We start from the raw sequence: 8,417 nt of genomic DNA, 5'->3' as shown, positions 1-8,417 counted from the left end.
GGCTCCTCTGTCCATGTAATTTCCCAGGCAAGCATCTCAGGTTTTAGTAGGCAAAAAAAAAAAAAAAAAAAAAATTCAGAGAGTGAAAAATAGAAAAAGCTAAAATTTTAAAACTTTGTTGTGGAAAATCTCAAAAGTGTGATAAATTTCTAGACTTTCAGAAATTATCAGCATTTTTCATTCTTGTTTCATCTGCCTTCACCACCACTCCCAACCATTTTTTTTTTCTTAATTGGAATATTTCAAAGCAAACTCCAAAAATCATGTCAATCACCCTTTCAGTATTCATCTTAAACTGATGACTTAGGAAAAAATGACATTCAGATTAGTTGCATTAAAAAACAAAATTCAACAGAGTATAATTTTATAAGATCTTCCTGGCTTTGTTTAACAATTCATGAATTGGGCAGCATCCCATCTAGTAGGTAAAAAGAAGCTCCCAGGAGCTGTACAAAATGAAAGACTTTTCTAGGCAGAAGAGGACAGGACAGAGAAATTATACTAGCAAAAAGTGGATTGGTTGTGCCAAGGTCTCTTTCCTTTAGGGGGTAGTTGGGGTCTATCAGGAAGATTATATCCCTAGTGGGGACAAGGTAATTCCTGACTGACTCATTTAAGATTCTATTTCTGGGAAAGCGGAAAATGTGAGGCTTAGCATAAGTGACTCCATTTTGGCCCTGTTGTCTTGTTTTTAATAATGTAAAGTTTCAAGATTATTGCATTTTAAGTTTGAGTTGTTTACTCTGGCCTACTTTTAGGGGGAAGTTCAGTATTTCCTAGAAAACCCTTTCCTCGACAAAAAAAAAGTGAACAGAAAAACGTCTGATTGGCTTGGCTCTATGGACCTGGAGTATCAAAGAGAAGAGAACGTCTTCTACAACATTTAGGAATCTTAGAGATTGTTTTTTTCTTAGGTCTCCCATTCAAGAAGGAAAATGGGTTAGCCCTTCTTGACAGATTATCACTACTACAAATCACAGTATGTGGACATGTTAGGGATTCTGCCCATATTTAGTCTTGCCTTCATCTTCTTTTTATTTATTTTTGGCTGTGCTGAGTCTTCATTGCTGCATGGCTTTATCTCAGAGCAAACAAGGGCTACTCTCTAGTTTCAGTGTGCTGGCTTCTCATTGCCATGGCTTCTCTTGTTGCTCAGCCCGGGCTCTAGGGCACACGGGCTTCAGTAGTTGTGGCACGTGGCCTCAGTAGTTGTGGCTCCCAGGCTCTAGAGCACAGGCTCGATAGTTGTGGTGCATAGGCTTACTCTGTAGCATGTGGGATCTTCCTGGGTCAGGGATCGAACCTGTGTCCCCTGCATTGGCAGGCAGATTCTTTATTGTTTGAACCACTAGGGAAGCCCAAGGCAGTAAAGGAAGTATAGGTCAAAAATGGGCTATGTTTTGCTTTGTTTGGATTAAGTTGAGTGAGAGTAATGTTGAAATAATGATGGGAAAGGATTCTGGTGATAAAAATTTAGTTGCGTAGCTAGAAGAAAGTAGGCATAATTGGTGTGTGGGGTCCTAGAAAGGTGAAAGAGGAGAGGCATCCAAGCTCAGATGCAGAGATTAACTTTAAATAAGAGAGAACTCCAGCACCTTGTCTGTGATAAGTTAATCATAAAGCATATGTTCTAGTATGGTTATTTAGCACTTACTACAGTACTAAATGGGCTTCCCTTGTGGCTCAGCTGGTAAAGAATCTGTCTGCAATGCAGGAGACCTGGGTTCAACCCCTGGGTTGGGAAGATCCCTTGGAGAAGGGAAAGGCTACCCACTCCAGTATTCTGGCCTGGAGAATTCCATGGACTATGTAGTCCATGGGGTCGTAAAGCGTCAGACAGGACTGAGTGACTTTCACTTTCACTTTTCACCTTCACAGTACTAAATGGGCTTCCCTGGTGGCTCAGATGGTAAAGAATCTGCCTGCAATGCAGGAGACCCAGGTTCAATCCCTGGGTCAGGAAGATCCCCTGGAGAAGGGAATGGCCACCCACTCCGTTATTCTTGCCTGGAGAATCCCAGGGACAAAGGAGCCTGGGGGGTTGCAAAGAGTCGGACACAACTGAGTGACTAGGCAAGGCACAGCACAGCACTGATAGGGTGTCAGCCTGTTTCTCTGACAAGAATTTCAGAGGTAGAACTAGTCTAAATTGGTAGAAAGATACACTCTGGATTTGGCAGAAAGTAAGAAAAGGGAATGAGAAAAACAACTGCCTCCCATCAGTAGGAAAGTCTTCAAAAGAAGCCCTCTTGGCTCTAAAGAGCACATTATTAGGGGCTGGGAAAGGAGCTGGAAGGGGACAATTGTTCTGATTACTAACAAATAAATGAAGGAACTCATTTTATTGTCTGTGCCCTTCAATTCCAAAAGGTGAACATACTTTTCTTCTGATATGCAATGAAGTTGAGCTAATCTCAAAGGATCCCACCCCACAGCTGCCTTTGCATTTGAAAGCAACAAAAAATCATGAACCATGGATGTCAATAAGCCTAGGGTGGCAAAAGGAAAAGGAATTGAAGTCAAGTACCATAAAGAAACAGTGCCCATTTGTGTAACCTGTGATTAAGGTGCTATTCATCATCCAAGATTAAAGGAAGTTTATTACATTGAGTAGATACAAAAGAACTTCAGGAATTGAAGCTACCAGTTACTTCCAAGGAAAGACAAAGGTGCATTTTATCACCACTATCACTGCTTCATTCTTTTATCTGACAGGAAAAATTGATCCACTGGATCCACAAGTTCAAAGATTTGTTTTTGATGCAATGATGTATTTCTTAGGTTAGCTTTGTCATTTGGTTTATATTCACATTAATAAGACCATCAGTTCAGTTCAGTCGCTCAGTTGTGTCCGACTCTTTGTGAGCCCGTGGACTGCAGCATGCCAGGCTTCCCTGTCCATCACCAATAAGACCATGGTAACCAATTTTTATCTTTTCTATAGATTGCATTTGGATAATCGTTCTGTGACGGAGTAAAAATAATAATCATAATATTTATGATGGACACATGACCGACCAACAAACCTCCAAATACTGCAGCTTCTTCACTTACTAAAATTAGCCTGTTAAAGTATCTGGGAAGTAGAATAGCTGATTCATCGTTTAAATGAAATAGTCAAGAAATAGTAACTTTTTTAAAAAAGGATTATTTTATATTAGTAGTCCATTTTTTCCCACGGCAAATATTTTTAAATTAACAAGATTGGAAGCCAGAGTCAGGATGTAGTGAGGACCAGAGTCAGGCCATAGAAAGGAAAAGAGACAGGATGTAGTGAGGTAAGGAGTCAGGCCATAGAGAGGTTGAGAGTCAGGCCATGAAAAGGAAAAGAGGCAGGATGTAATGAGGTAGAGTCAGGCCATAGAGAGGTGAAGAGTCAGGATGTAGTGAGGAACAGAGTCAGGCTTTAGGGAGGAAAAGAGTTAGGATGTAGTTCGGTAAAGAGTCAGGACATTGGTGCTCTGAGACAACTCAGAGGGATAGGGTGAGGAGGGAGGTGGGAGGGGTTTCAGGATGGGGGGGACACATGTATAACTGTGGCTGATTCATGTTGATGTATGGCAAAAACCATCACAATATTATAAAGTAATTATCCTCCAATTAAAATAATTAATTTTTTTAAAAGTCAGGACAAACAGCACAGTAGAGTTAAAATATAATGTCTACTCAGTTATCACAAAGAACTGATTTACTCCAAGATATGTTGAAGCTATAACTCCAATACTTTGGCCACCTCATGCAAAGAGTTGACTCATTTGAAAAGACCCTGATGCTGGGAAGGATTGAAGGCAGGAGGAGAAGGGGAAGACAGAGGATGAGATGGCTGGATGGCATCACCGACTCAATGGACATGAGTTTGGGTAAACTCCGGGAGTTGGTGATGGACAGGGAGGCCTGGCGTGCTGCAGTCCATGGGGTCACAAAGAGTCGGACATAACTGAGCAACTGAACTGAACTGAGGATATTTAGAAAGTGGAATGATGAGCTATGGCATCCTCTGGCCATATTTACAAAGATCAAGTGGGAGTGCTTTGGATTCGTCAGGAACTGAGTAGTAGTTGTATCAACCAGGTTTTCCTAGGAGGGCAAAAGCTAGGGTGCCAACAGAGTCAAAGCTCTGAGCATCAACCACAGGATGCAGAATACCTGAGAAGCCTTTGTTAATAGCTCTCATTCTGAATAATCGTCTCTTTAAAATAGATAATAAAGGAACTTAAGTGTTTAAATAAAATTCAAGCCATACAAGATGATACGTACACACATGTGGAAGCATGTGTATAGACCCCCACACACACACACCCGCACACACATACACACACAGAAAGTGAGGTTTGCCGCCAACCACTGTCCTCCAGCCATCCAGTTCTCCTCAGATGTGTTTGCAGTTTCTTGTGTACCCTTGCCGTGATGGTGTGTGCAGTGTTTCATCACTTTTAAATTTGGTAATTCTGCTATACTTGGGATTTTTGACAAGTTTTCCACCTGCTGTGAAAGGATGTTCTGAAGACTGCGTTTCTAAACCGAGAGCAAAAGGAAAAGGAAGCACAATAGACAAATGAGCTCTAGTGTCACAAGGATCAAAGGACACTGGGGAGAAGAGGCATGAAAGAAAGGTGAATCTACTATGCTGCTTGGAAGAATGATTTTTTCCCTCTTTAACAAGAACTTAATTAGGTAAAACAAGACTTCAGAGTCAGAGAGGCTGATAAAGTTCTGGCTATATCACTGTCTAGCTGTGTAACACTGGCCATTACTTAATCTCTCTGAGCTTTGTTTTCCTAAATTAAAAGATACAGATAATGTTAACTAACTCCTGCACAGAGTTGTGAGTTACCTGGCACCTAGAAAAAAATAAGTGGCAACTATTATTATTTTCTTAGGCGTTATTTAAAGGAAATGTATTTTAATTCTGCTTCTTTCCTCTGATCCCACCTTAGTATTTATTTATAGGTTAACTGACATATAATTGGCATAGTCACCTCAATATTTGTTAATATGTATCTAAGGATTTAAAACAGTTTCTTTCCCAGGAAAATAAAATTTTCTTCTAGATAAATTCTATCAAATTAGAAAATACCAAGCTGAAGGCTAAGCTCTAAGATAACTGCTCAAGCGTATTCTAGGGTCTATGGCAGATATATATACCCTGCTGGTCTGAAGGACATCAGAGGATTGAGACTCATCACTGTAAAGAGATCTTTTGTTTTTGTCAGTCGCTCAGTCGTGTCCAACTCTGCGACCCGATGGACTGCAGGACACCAGCTTCACTGTCCTTCACCCTCTCCCGGTGTTTGCTCAAACTCATGTCTGTTGAGTTGGTGACACCATCCAACCATCTTGTCCTCTGTCGTCCCTTCTTCCCCTGCCTTCTATCTTTCCCAGCATCGGGGTCTTTTCCAGTGAGTCAGCTCTTCGCATCAGGTGGCCAAAGTATTGGAGCTTCAGCTTCAGCATCAGTCTTTCCAATGAATATTCAGGATCGACTTCCTTTAGGATTGACTGGTTTGATCTCCTCCAGTCCAAGGGACTTGGAAGTACCTATTTCTTTTTTTTCCTTTTGACCACACCACAGAGATTATGGAATCTTAGTTCCTCGACCAGGGATCAAACACAGGCCCTTGGCAGTGAAAGTGCGGAGTCCTAACCACTGGACCTCCAGAGAATTCCGGAAGTATGTGTTTCTTATATGTTACATTTAGTCTGCTTTCCCCTCTACACTTAAAACAAAAGTCTGTGTCATAAAATCCTGATACTCTATCTCTCTACCTCCATGCCCACCTGTATCTGTATGATATATGTGTGTGTGTGTGTGTGTGTGTGTGTGTGTGTGTATACATGTGTGGGTTAAGAGATATAATGCTGGTTTTATAAGTAACATTTAAATTTGACCAAAAAGTAACAAAAATGAAAAAGTCAACAGTAAATTGGACATTGGATAGGATATTTTTCTAATAAAAATATAAACCTGTATTTTAAAATAATCTTTAAGCCAAGATCTGTGTGGAAATGTTCAATGAAGCATTATGTATCATAAAAATGGAAGAATAAAAGTTAACCATCAATTTAAACAAATGATTTAAGAAATTAAGTCTATTCATTAAAATGGAATACTATACAACCATTAAAAAGAATGAAGTAGATCTATACGTGCTGGTATGGCATGATCTCTAAGGTATACTGAAGAATAAAAACCATGTTCAGAAGAGTAAATATATTACCATTTCTACTTAGAATATGTATATTTATATTTATATGCACTCACATCTATTTGTACACAAAAACACACACATGTCTAAGTTTGTACTTGGAAAGAAAATGTTGAGTGCATTTCTGGAAATTGTTAACAATAGCAACATCTGGAGAGAAATTGGATGAGAGGAATAAGTTTTTTATTGTATATATGTGATTGATTTGTATGCCATATGTATATATTTTTCCATTTAAAAACCAAACAAAATACTGAAAGGATATTTTTAGAAGTTGTGTATCTTTATCTGAAGCATTATTTACTATTACAAATAAAATATTCTAAAATCTAAAAAATAAAATAATCTTCATGTATATTTCAAATTTGATTCTATTTGTAGGCTCCATTTATAACAACACTAGAGTCTGCTGTAAGTACAAACATAGTACTAATTTATATTGAAGTCATTTGAGCAAATACAATACTGTTATTATTTACAAGGCTGCATGTGAAATAATTCACCTAGCATATAATTTTATAATGATCACTTGTTATACTTCATTTACACAAAATTAATTATTCCATTTAACATTATAATCACAAGTTAATCTCAAGATTTCAAGGAGAAAAAAGGATTAACTAATCCATGGCACCTACTTTCTAGGTATTTTTCTTCAAATAAAACTTGGGATAGAAGTCTAAGTTGGAAAAATTCAATAAAGTAGTTGTACTTCCACCAACTCCATTCTTGTTTTGTTCTTACAACTTCCAGACATCTTTGTGAGCTCATAGGCCTACTCTCCATTCAGAATTTGTACACTAGACTATATTTTCTTCTTTTTTTTTCAGTTGGTGGAAAATTTGTTTACGATTTTGTATTGATTTCTGCCAGACAACAACGTGAATCAGTCATATATGTATGTTCCTTTCCTCTTGAGCCTCCCTCCCCTGCCTGGACCATATTTCAATAGCACCCCCCACAATCTTTCTACTCATTACAATTTCTATTGGTGACAGTTATCTTGACTTTTGACCATGAATCTGACCTCATATCTTAGTAAGGAGTGAGTGATCTATTCTGACAGTCATTCATTTCAGAGATATTTATTAATGCACTTTTTGTACTAGACTGAGAAATGTACTGAGAAATGTATAATGAAAGTAGTTCCTTCTTTCCAGGTTCTCACAGTCTAGTAAGGAAGATGGATAAGAAATTTATTGCAACATATTGCATTTACTGTGATAATGAGGTATTAATATTAATAGGATACCATTGGACTTGAAAGGGGCACTTTCATGCTCTTATGGGGTCAAAGACCATGTCAAGAGAGTTGACAACAAAGTTGGATCTTGAAGGAACCAATAAATATTAGCAAAATTAAGGGAATACTGTCCATGATCAAGGGAGGAATTTTTACACAATCTCAGAAACATAAGATTTAGAGAATTTAAGGAATAGCAATGGTTTGTGGCAAGAATGCTAACATAGTGGGGATGATGAAAAGTCCAGATCATTAAAAAGGCTTATAGGTGCATTGTAAAGAACTTGAACTTATCTGGAAGATATTGGGGTGCCCACTGAAAGTGATATAGGCAGATTTACATTTGGAAACTGGGCTCTGGCAGTGGTTTGGAAGATGAATTATAGGAGGACAGATAATTTACAGGAGAAATAGGAGTGCCTAGACCATAAGAGCAACTTCAGGAGCTGTTTAGACTGTCTATAGAAATCTTGCTATTCTGAAATCATCTTCTGTGAGCCTTATGGCAGCCCATAAGATCAAACTAAAGGAGCTGACAGACATATATCAAAAGTAAAGGCTTGGCCTTCCCTGGTGTTACAGTGGATAAAGATCTGCCTGCCAATGCAAGGGACACAAGTTCGATCCCTGGTCTGGAAGATGCCACATGCCACAGAGCAACTAACCCCAGTGTCACAACTACTGAGACCTCACTCTAGAGTTCTCGAGCCACAACTACTGAGCCCACACCTAGAGCCTGTGCTCCACAACAAGAGAAGTCACCACAATGAGAAGCCAGTGCAATGCAACAAAGAGTAGCCCTCACTTGCTGCAACTAGAGAAAGCCTGTGTGCAGCAATGAAGACCTAGTGCAACCAAAACTTACAAGAAAAAGCTTTAGAGACTTCCCTGGGGATCCAGTGGTTAAGACTCTGAGCTTCCAGTACAGAGGGCTCAGTTTCAATCCCTTGTGGTAAGGGAAACTAAGA

The sequence above is a fragment of the Giraffa tippelskirchi genome, chromosome 1 (assembly GCF_054371585.1).
Source record: "Giraffa tippelskirchi isolate mGirTip1 chromosome 1, T2T-mGirTip1v1.2.pri, whole genome shotgun sequence".
NCBI classification, from domain to species: Eukaryota; Metazoa; Chordata; class Mammalia; order Artiodactyla; family Giraffidae; genus Giraffa; species Giraffa tippelskirchi.
This window is presented reverse-complemented; position numbering follows the sequence as displayed.